This window comes from Cherax quadricarinatus, unplaced genomic scaffold, assembly GCF_038502225.1.
Source record: "Cherax quadricarinatus isolate ZL_2023a unplaced genomic scaffold, ASM3850222v1 Contig390, whole genome shotgun sequence".
NCBI lineage: Eukaryota > Metazoa > Arthropoda > Malacostraca > Decapoda > Parastacidae > Cherax > Cherax quadricarinatus.
In genome coordinates, this window is record NW_027195416.1 from 105,070 (window position 1) to 115,854 (window position 10,785).

A 10,785-nucleotide genomic window follows, 5' to 3' on the forward strand; every position below is an offset into this window, starting at 1 on the left:
CAGACAACGGCAGGTATATCACTGGTGGAATATACTCACTGGCAGACAACGGCAGGTATATCACTGGTGGAATATACTCACTGGCAGACAACGGCAGGTATATCACTGGTGGAATATACTCACTGGCAGACAACGGCAGGTATATCACTGGTGGAATATACTCACTGGCAGACAACGGCAGGTATATCACTGGTGGAATATACTCACTGGCAGACAACGGCAGGTATATCACTGGTGGAATATACTCACTGGCAGACAACGGCAGGTATATCACTGGTGGAATATACTCACTGGCAGACAACGGCAGGTATATCACTGGTGGAATATACTCACTGGCAGACAACGGCAGGTATATCACTGGTGGAATATACTCACTGGCAGACAACGGCAGGTATATCACTGGTGGAATATACTCACTGGCAGACAACGGCAGGTATATCACTGGTGGAATATACTCACTGGCAGACAACGGCAGGTATATCACTGGTGGAATATACTCACTGGCAGACAACGGCAGGTATATCACTGGTGGAATATACTCACTGGCAGACAACGGCAGGTATATCACTGGTGGAATATACTCACTGGCAGACAACGGCAGGTATATCACTGGTGGAATATACTCACTGGCAGACAACGGCAGGTATATCACTGGGAATATACTCACTGGCAGACAACGGCAGGTATATCACTGGTGGAATATACTCACTGGCAGACAACGGCAGGTATATCACTGGTGGAATATACTCACTGGCAGACAACGGCAGGTATATCACTGGTGGAATATACTCACTGGCAGACAACGGCAGGTATATCACTGGTGGAATATACTCACTGGCAGACAACGGCAGGTATATCACTGGTGGAATATACTCACTGGCAGACAACGGCAGGTATATCACTGGTGGAATATACTCACTGGCAGACAACGGCAGGTATATCACTGGTGGAATATACTCACTGGCAGACAACGGCAGGTATATCACTGGTGGAATATACTCACTGGCAGACAACGGCAGGTATATCACTGGTGGAATATACTCACTGGCAGACAACGGCAGGTATATCACTGGTGGAATATACTCACTGGCAGACAACGGCAGGTATATCACTGGTGGAATATACTCACTGGCAGACAACGGCAGGTATATCACTGGTGGAATATACTCACTGGCAGACAACGGCAGGTATATCACTGGTGGAATATACAGTCCTAGCGAACATCAATGATATACTACTATAGAAAGCCCTTTGTTTTGCAGAGTATTTCGGGCAAATTAGATCAATTTTGCTCCTAAGATGCGACCCACACCAGGTGACTAACACCAGGTGACTAACACCCAGGTACCTATTTACTCCTAGGTGAACATTAACAGCAGGTGTCTTATGAAAAAAAGTTTTAATCTTTTCACCCGTACCAGGGATCGATCCGCGGACCTCAGTATGTGAGATGAGTGCGCTACCAGTCGAGGCACAGGGCGCCATTAATGGGGTTTAAAGCCTATCTACTTGACGAGAGTCATTAAGGCAGCAAGTCTCCTGTTTACCACAAGTCATGAACACTTAAATGGCCCTGTGGCCTGGTGGCTAAAACTCCCGCTTCACACACGGAGGGCCCGGGTTCGATTCCCGGCGGGTGGAAATATTTCGACACGTTTCCTTACACCTGTTGTCCTGTTCACCTAGCAGCAAATAGGTACCTGGGTGTTAGTCGACTGGTGTGGGTCGCATCCTGGGAGACAAGATTAAGGACCCCAATGGAAATAAGTTAGACAGTCCTCGATGACGCACTGACTTTCTTGGGTTATCCTGGGTGGCTAACCCTCCGGGGTTAAAAATCCGAACGAAATCTTATCTTATCTTATCTTAACTGAGATTTAAGGAACTCGATGTAAATATATTGTAAGATATATATACCTACACACCAAGCACATGATGATTCTCTTCAAATCGCTTGTTCTCTCTAAGCTGGAATACTGTTGTACACTAACTACCCCTTCAAGGCTGGCGACATTGCAGACCTGGAGAATGTACAAAGAACTTTCATGGCACACATAAGTACGATAAAGCACCTAAATTACTGGGAACAGTTGAAGTTCCTTGATTTGTATTCCCTGGACCGCAGGCGAGAGAGATACATGATAATGTATACTTGAAAAATCTTAGAGGGATTAGTACCAAACTTGCACACGAAATTCACTCCTTATGGGAGCAAAAGACTTGGAAGGAGATGCAACATTCCCCCAGTGAAGAGTAGGGGCGCCGCGAGTACACTGAGAGACAATACAATAAGTGTCATGGACCCAAGACTCTTCAACTGCCTCTCAGCATACATAAGGGGGATTACCACTAGACCCCTGTCTTCAAGAAGGCACTGGACAGGCACCTAAATCAGTACCTGACCAGCCGGACTGTGATTCGTATGTCGGTTTACGTTCGGCCAGCAGTAACAGCCTGGTTAATCAGACCCTGATCCACCAAGAGGCCTGGTCTCAGACCGGGCCGCGGGGGGCGTTGACCACCGAAACCCTCTCCAGGTATCCGTATATATTCACCTAGGTGCCCATGAGCTTGTGGAGCGCTCTTCGTTCAGGGAGTTGTAGCTACCCTCCCATCCTTGCATCAAACCTGAGTACCTACGGGTTTAGCACGTATATTTCATACTATAATAATAATCTTTCTCCATGGGGAAGTGGAGAAGAATTCATCCTCCGTAAGCCATGCGTGTCACAAGAGGCAACTAAAATACCGGGAGCAAGAGGCTAGTAACCCCCTCTCCTGTATACATCACTATAATACTATAACAATCCTCGTAATTATTCCTATAATAAGGCGGATATTGAGTCACCATATCTTTAACTTTTAATAACAATGGCTCATGCCATTCGTTATTAAATGAATGAACCGAAAATAGTTAAGTCTATCTTTGTTAAATTTAAAACGAACAAATATGTAAGAAAAAAATATTTTGTTTATCATTTTTTTTAGCAAAATCCAGTTTAATAAAAATGTTTTGTAATAACCCAGTTATTAATTACTCTAAAAATTGTTCCTCCCGGCCGTCTTACTCTGACATTTTTTTACACAGTATTACCAATTAAGAGATTATAAGTAATTGCTCTTGTTATTATGGAGATGTTCTTAGGGTGCAACCAGAGGGTTGGTAACCCTGGTAGCATCAACCAAGCCAGGTAATGTGGCTTATTTCCACGGAGTCCTCCTCCAGGATGCCTCCAACAACACTTAAATGTCTCATGCGTAAACTGGTTGGTTAATGGGGTTTAAAGTCTATCAAGTACACTAATAAATATTTATTTCTGCAAGTACATGTACAACGTACACAGGTCATGCAGGACCCGTGACCTTTCCACAACCAGACAAGAATACTTTAATACCTAAAATAGCGATGAAGATAATCTCTCAGCATATATACGCTGAAAGAAATACACTCATTTGGGTATATATCCTATGGGGTATTAACTGCTAGGTGAATATGGGTAGCAGGCGTGAGGAAACACAGTTCGATTCCCGCCCGGGAATCGAACTGTGTTTCTTTTGGTTGTGAGCCGACCGATGTGCTAATGAGCTACACGTCATTTCTGATACACTGGTCTACCTCACAACATGTTCTAACACTGTCACCTACCTGAAAAAAGGGTTGATTGACTCTCCTTATACCTGCTGCTTCTGCTGACCAAGCAGTAAATAGGTACTTGGTTGTTGAGTATATTTAGTGGTATGCTGGAGAAATATTAAAAGTGTGTAAAATATTTAAAATGAGCAGCAAGTTATAGGCGGAGTTAAAATGTTACTGTGTATAAATATCTACTGTGGTGGTGACAGTGGCATCGTAGTGGCAGTATCAGGAAGGTGGCAGTGACAGCAGTGTCAGAGGGGTGGGTGGGTGGGCGGCGTGATTTAAACATCAATTAAACTGGGACGAGGAACGAGGAAAAACTCCGAGGCTGTGTTTGAAGCCGTGATGGCGCCTCAATTAGCCTCCCTCTCCTGTATTGATGGAGCAACACTAGCAATGAGGGAGACCCCGGGGTGTTGGGGAGGGTGGGGCGGGCTAAAGAGGACAGGGAGTGGACGATTAATGGGGCTGGTGGAGAGGCGTTGGAGAACGATGGGGCTGGAGAGGAAGGCGACATGGGAAGGTCTCTGTATTATTTAGCAAAGATATATTCATCAGCAATGCTGCTACCATTTTGCATATGATAATTACACAGTGGGAACTAAAGTTAGCTATGTTTCCCTGTCACTTCCCACTACGCAGGACGGGGCTCATGCAAAGTGTTGAAGTCTGTCATCCTGAGTTGAGAGACTTCATTCCAACAGTGAGGATATCGAAAAACACATTTATGTACAGTTCAGAACATTTATTAGAGGAAACGTTTCCCCACTAATGACTTCTTCAGTCCTACGAAGAAGCTACTAGTGGCGAAGAGTTTACTCTAATAAATGTACAGATCTGTACATAAGTGCCTTTATCCACAACAACTGCGGCAGCTGCTAAGCTTTCCTTCCGGTAGAGCAACAGTTACTATTTTCCAGCGAAAATATCGTCAAGTATTCCACTAAATGTCCATCATCTGGAGCAGCTGCTAAGGATAAGATAAGATTTCGTTCGGATTTTTAACCCCGGAGGGTTAGCCACCCAGGATAACCCAAGAAAGTCAGTGCGTCATCGAGGACTATCTAACTTATTTCCATTGGGGTCCTTAATCTTGTCCCCCAGGATGCGACCCACACCAGTCGACTAACACCCAGGTACCTATTTGCTGCTAGGTGAACAGGACAACAGGTGTAAGGAAACGTGTCGGAATTTCCACCCGCCGGGAATCGAACCCGGGCCCTCCGTGTGTGAAGCGGGAGCTTTAGCCACCAGGCCACCGGGCCACCCTTCCAGCAGAGCTGCAGTTACTATCACTTGAGAATTACTATGTATCAGGTTGATTTATACCATACACGGGAAAAAAATAGAGTTTTTATTACGATATCAAGACCATCACAGAACGGGACAGGAATAATGGGAGAGGAGGAGAGGGAAGGGAGAGACTGCCAGAAGGGAAGGGGAAGGTTGACATGTGGTCATGGGGGGAGGGGAAAGAGGGCAAGATAAGGTGAGATGGAGGGGTGGGTGAGGGCAGGGGAGGGAGGGAAGAATCGAGGTGAGATATTGGGAGAGGAGATGGAAGAGGAAGAAGGTGAGAGCACACGAGGGGGAAATATACAGAGAGCAAATATTTAGGTGTTAGGAAGAGGAGTGAGAACAGGTACGCTGAAGACACAGGTACACTGAAGACAGGTACACTGAAGACACAGGTACACTGAAGACACAGGTACACTGAATACAGGTACACTGAAGGGACAGGTACACTGAAGACACAGGTACACTGAAGACACAGGTACACTGAAGACACAGGTACACTGAAGACAGGTACACTGAAGACACAGGTACACTGAAGACACATGTACACTGAAGATAACAAGAGTTTCAGCTCTTGGTCTATCTGGCAACAGTGTTGATATCTTACTGAGGTTAAATAAACCGGTTGTTAAATTAGGTTATTTAGTTCTAAGTTTATATAGTTCCAGGGATAACCAGTGGTGGTTGTAAGGTTATTGTTGTGGTAGTGGAGAGTGAGTTGTGTCGTTTAGTGGTGGTTGTAAGGTTATTGTTGTGGTTGTGGAGAGTGAGTTGTGTCGTTTAGTGGTGGTTGTAAGGTTATTGTTGTGGTTGTGGAGAGTGAGTTGTGTCGTTCAGTGGTGGTTGTAAGGCTATTGTTGTGGTTGTGGAGAGTGAGTTGTGTCGTTCAGTGGTGGTTGTAAGGTTATTGTTGTGGTGGTGAAGAGTGAGTTGTGTCGTTCAGTTTTGTATCGTTCTGTTTTATTAATTAAAGTGGAAGGCTAGTCGAGAACTCAGGTCAGGGAGGGAAGTGTTCCCCTGGGTTGTGAGGAGAGCCTCAGGTCAGGGAGGGAAGTGTTCCCCTGGGTTGTGAGGAAAGACAGGTCAGGGAGGGAAGTGTTCCCCTGGGTTGTCTCAGTCTGACACAAGCACAACACTTCCCTATCTTCATTGTGGCAGAGTATCGCTTAACACAGGAAGCTTCTTCAGTCGAATACAGAAATAACTGACGGAAGCAGCAGAAGCAGTGGTTAGGGAAGACTCTCAGCAGCAGGCAATGATAAATGTAACCTGCTGACTACTATTCATCAATACTTTAATACTTTAAATCGAGATTAACGTAAGCCCCACAGTAGAATATGGTTATATATATATAGCATATATGATATATATATATATATATATATATATCATATACTATATATATATATATATATAGATTATATATATATATATATATATATATATATATATATATATATATATATATATATGTCGTGCCGAATATGTAAAACTGGTCAATTAGTAAGAACTCATTTAAAATTAAATCCTTTCAGAAATTTTCTCTTATACGTTTAAAGATATATTTTTTCATTATTGTTAATGTAAAAATTTATAATTTTGCACCAAAAGAATCTTAGAAAACTTAACTAACCTTATTATAACAAGCGCAATTTATTTTAGCCTAACCCAACTAAATATATTTTAGATTTGTTTACAATAATTTAATATTAAACAAACACAGTGAAATATATTTTTTTCGTTAGGTTCAGAATGATTTTGGCGAAATTATTGCATACACAAATTTTCACTTGTCCTATATGGCAAGATGAGCGTTGCTATTTAAGCCAAGATCGCAAGTTCTGCCTATTCGGCACGACATATATATATATATATATATATATATATATATATATATATATATATATATATATATATATATATATATATATATATATATATATATATATATATATATATATATATATATATATATATATATATATATATATATATATATATATATATATATATATATATGTCATTTGATCTACGTCAAATTCGCCTTTACTCCACTTTTCTAAAGTAAATCTCAGCTCAACGAACGTCATTACGTCCAACTTTACGTCACTCAGCATCGTCACCTATGTCATAATTTTAATTGTCCATTATTCCTTAAAAAATATGTCTGAAATGTGTTTTTAGTGTTTTTTAAGGCTATTTGCGCTAATTTTATTCAATCTACTTTTATTTACTCTAGTTTTTAAGGCATTATGTCCGGTTTACGTCAAAAATCGGGTTACGTCACGGCTCCTTTAACCAATTAATGACGTAGGGCGGGGTATGACTGTATGTATCTAAGAGGGATACACATCTCGGTGTATATAGTCTGGCGCTGATTAATGGGGTCAAAACATAGCTACTGAACAAGGGTCATTAAGGCTGCTCGGTGACCTTCACACCGGTACCAGTCAAGAATTCCTCAATGTCTTCAATAGGGATTAAAGTAAATACCGAGTGTATATACACACTGAGAGGTATATACTTCTAAATGTACGTAGTACGTAGTATAAGTGTTGTCGTTTTAAGTTTACATATCATGTGGGGTTCGAACACGTGGATAAATGGTGGCAGCGGTGGGATTGAACTCTTGGATAGTCAAGGTCCATCTGGCTAATCTTCCAGTAGGTTGTTTGTTCTGGAATAAAGGTATCAGTGGAGCATGGTCTTCAAGATATGAACAGAGTACTGATAAATAATGTCTCGGAAGTGCTTTAAAGACCATACTATTGCTAAAGCTTCTTGCTCAGTTACTGAATAATTACAGTATCAACTTATCAGTATTCAAGAATTTTTTTTTTGTGTTCACGTTCTCTCCGAATTCTGAGAGTTAACAGTCTAGATTTGAGTGCACCGAATCTGCCTTTCTGTTAAACACTCTTTCTTTGTATATATTCCTTCCTCAGAATCCGTAGATCACACGAATACAGATCGATCGATCAAATTTTTTTTTTATCACTTCTATTGTGTAATCTCAACGTTGAGTTTCATTCGTTGAGTTTCTTCGATGAGTTGTGTTATATTATACCTTGTATTGCATTACAGTTTCAGTTACGTAAGCTTCCATTCCAATGTTCTACTTATGAATGTTATAATGTTAAATTGTTGTGTACTTTGACATTGTATAGAATCAGCCCAAGCCGTATACCTGCCATCTCTAGTTTGTATTAGTTGTATGTCGGGACGACATACGTTAGCGTCGCCGAGCTCTCAGTAGTAGTAACCAGTTAGCAGTAACCAGTGTACCAGTAGATGACTCACTACCAACCGTCTCTGCGTGAATCACTGTCTGTATTCATATTGTTGCTGACCACAGCAGTATTTCAAACACCCCCCTCACATATGGGTACTGTGGTTAGTCAGTCTGACGAGAGAGAGCAAGGAGGCAGGTCACCGGCTGTTTGGCGCCTACCAATACTTGTTATAATTATACGTACTACCAGCCTACGTGAGTATTTCTTTACCCTATCCACGTGTTCGAACCCCACATGATATACACGCTTTATTTCCTCGAGTGTTGCGGTTGTGGATACAGTGTTTTGGTAAGTGTAGTTATGGTATAGTTTGAGAGCGTCAGTAGTTTGTTGGGTTTATCTTAAGGTGGTGGTAGTTTACCATTAAATCCTGAGTGTGGGCGTAGTTTACCCTTAAAAATTTGAGGGTGGGCATAGTTTACCCTTAAAATCTGAAAGTGGTCGTGGTTTACCCTTAAAATCTGAAGGTGAAAGTAGTTTACCCTTAAAAATCTGAGGATGGGTGTAGTTCACCCTTAAAATTTGAAAGTGGTCTAGTTTACCCTTAAAACTCTGAAGGTGGGCGTGGTTCACCCTTAAAAATCTGAAGGTGGGCGTGGTTCACCGTTAAAAATCTGAAGGTGGGCGTGGTGTACCCTTAAAAATCTGAAAGTGTGCGTGGTTTACCCTTAAAATCAGACAGTGGGCGTAGTTTCGAGGCTCGTTGTTAGCGGTGCGTGACCGGGGGTAGGGGGGTAGGGGGACGCGACTACAACACCGTAAGAATCACCACGTTATTACTTCTGCGTTGATCTACGCTAACTAACCCTCCCCCCCTTCCCCCAATCCTTATCCTGTTGACTTCCTTTTTGGGGGGGCTACAACATCAACGACATCAGTATGATTGATGTGCTGACATTTATGACAATAGACTTTCCCTCCAGAGTATACTCATAATAGATACTGGTGTGCAGGATGGAAGTCACAGCACTGTGGCTGACGCAGATGCAGCCCAAGCTCTCTGTGTGGAGTTTTATTGGCTCTGTATTGTGGCGATGTTTCACCCTCTGTAGAGCTTTATTGGCTCTATATTGTGACGATGTTTCACCCCTTTGTAGAGCTTTATTGGCTCTATATTGTGGGAATGTTTCACCCCTTTGTAGAGCTTTATTGGCTCTATATTGTAACGATGTTTCACCCTCTGTAGTGCTAATAATAATAATAATAATAATAATAATAATAATAATAATAATAATAATAATAATAATAATAATAATAATAATAATAATAATAATGTGACTGTCTTTGCGCTTCACCTGTTCATCTGTTATCACCATCATACACACCATCACTGGTAATGTGACCACCACCCCTCACTATAACGTGACCGTCGCTATTACCGCCATCACCGCCATCATCACCGTCACTATCACCATCATAACTATCACACCACGACGGTCACTATGACCGTCACCCCTCACTATCAATAACGTGACCGTCACTATTACCACCATCACCGTCACTACCACAAACATGACTATCACACCACGACGGTCATTATCACTATCACGAACGTCACTTTCACCATCATGGCCATCACTATCACCACCATGACCATCATTATCACTGTCACTATCAGCAGGTAATTAGCGTCATCAGCGAGGCACTAGCCGCCTGCTGCTGCTATTTTTACAGTGTCGACGGAGGAAAGGCCTCACTCGCCCACTTAATTACCCTTGATATCAGAGTCAGTGCCACTGAAAATTATAATTACTATTAATTACGCCCTACCTCTGTTATTGGTGTGTGTGTGTGTGTGTGTGTGTGTGTGTGTGTGTGTGTGTGTGTGTGTGTGTGTGTGTGTGTGTGTGTGTGTGTGTGTGTGTGTGTGTTATCCCTCACGTGTTAATTTTAGCCAGGATTAACCTGGACTCTGCCGCCCCTAAACTGGATCAACATTCAATTATTGCACAGGTTTTTCCATCACGAAAAGTGTCATAATTCTGATTATTGGGTGACCACTGGAGGCTTGTGCCACCCCACTGTGTTTGTGCCAGAGATAACGATATATATATATATATATATATATATATATATATATATATATATATATATATATATATATATATATATATATATATATATATATATATATATATATATACGTATGTTAGCGTGAGAGAAGATAAGGAGTGAGAAGGATCATCATTATTATTTAAATAATGTGATCCCATATTGGATCACATGTGGGATCCCACCTGTGTTACTCACCCACATGATGTCAGCCGGACGGTGAAGAGACGACCTCACCTACACGACAGTCTCACCTGAGGAAAGAAAACAGATTGCATACAGAGTGGCGAAAGTGTCGACTACCCTTTCACTGTTATAATGTCTCTATTAGAGAGCTCTATCAAGTCAGTGACATGACTAAGCTCTATGGTAATAAATATATTTATATGGGGAAGTGTAACACCTGAATTGGTTATTTAGAACCTGCGAAATGGGACGTACTGGGGTTTAATGGGAGGAAAGGGAGGGGGAGGGAATTCCAAATCCCTGGATCAAGAGCCCCTGATC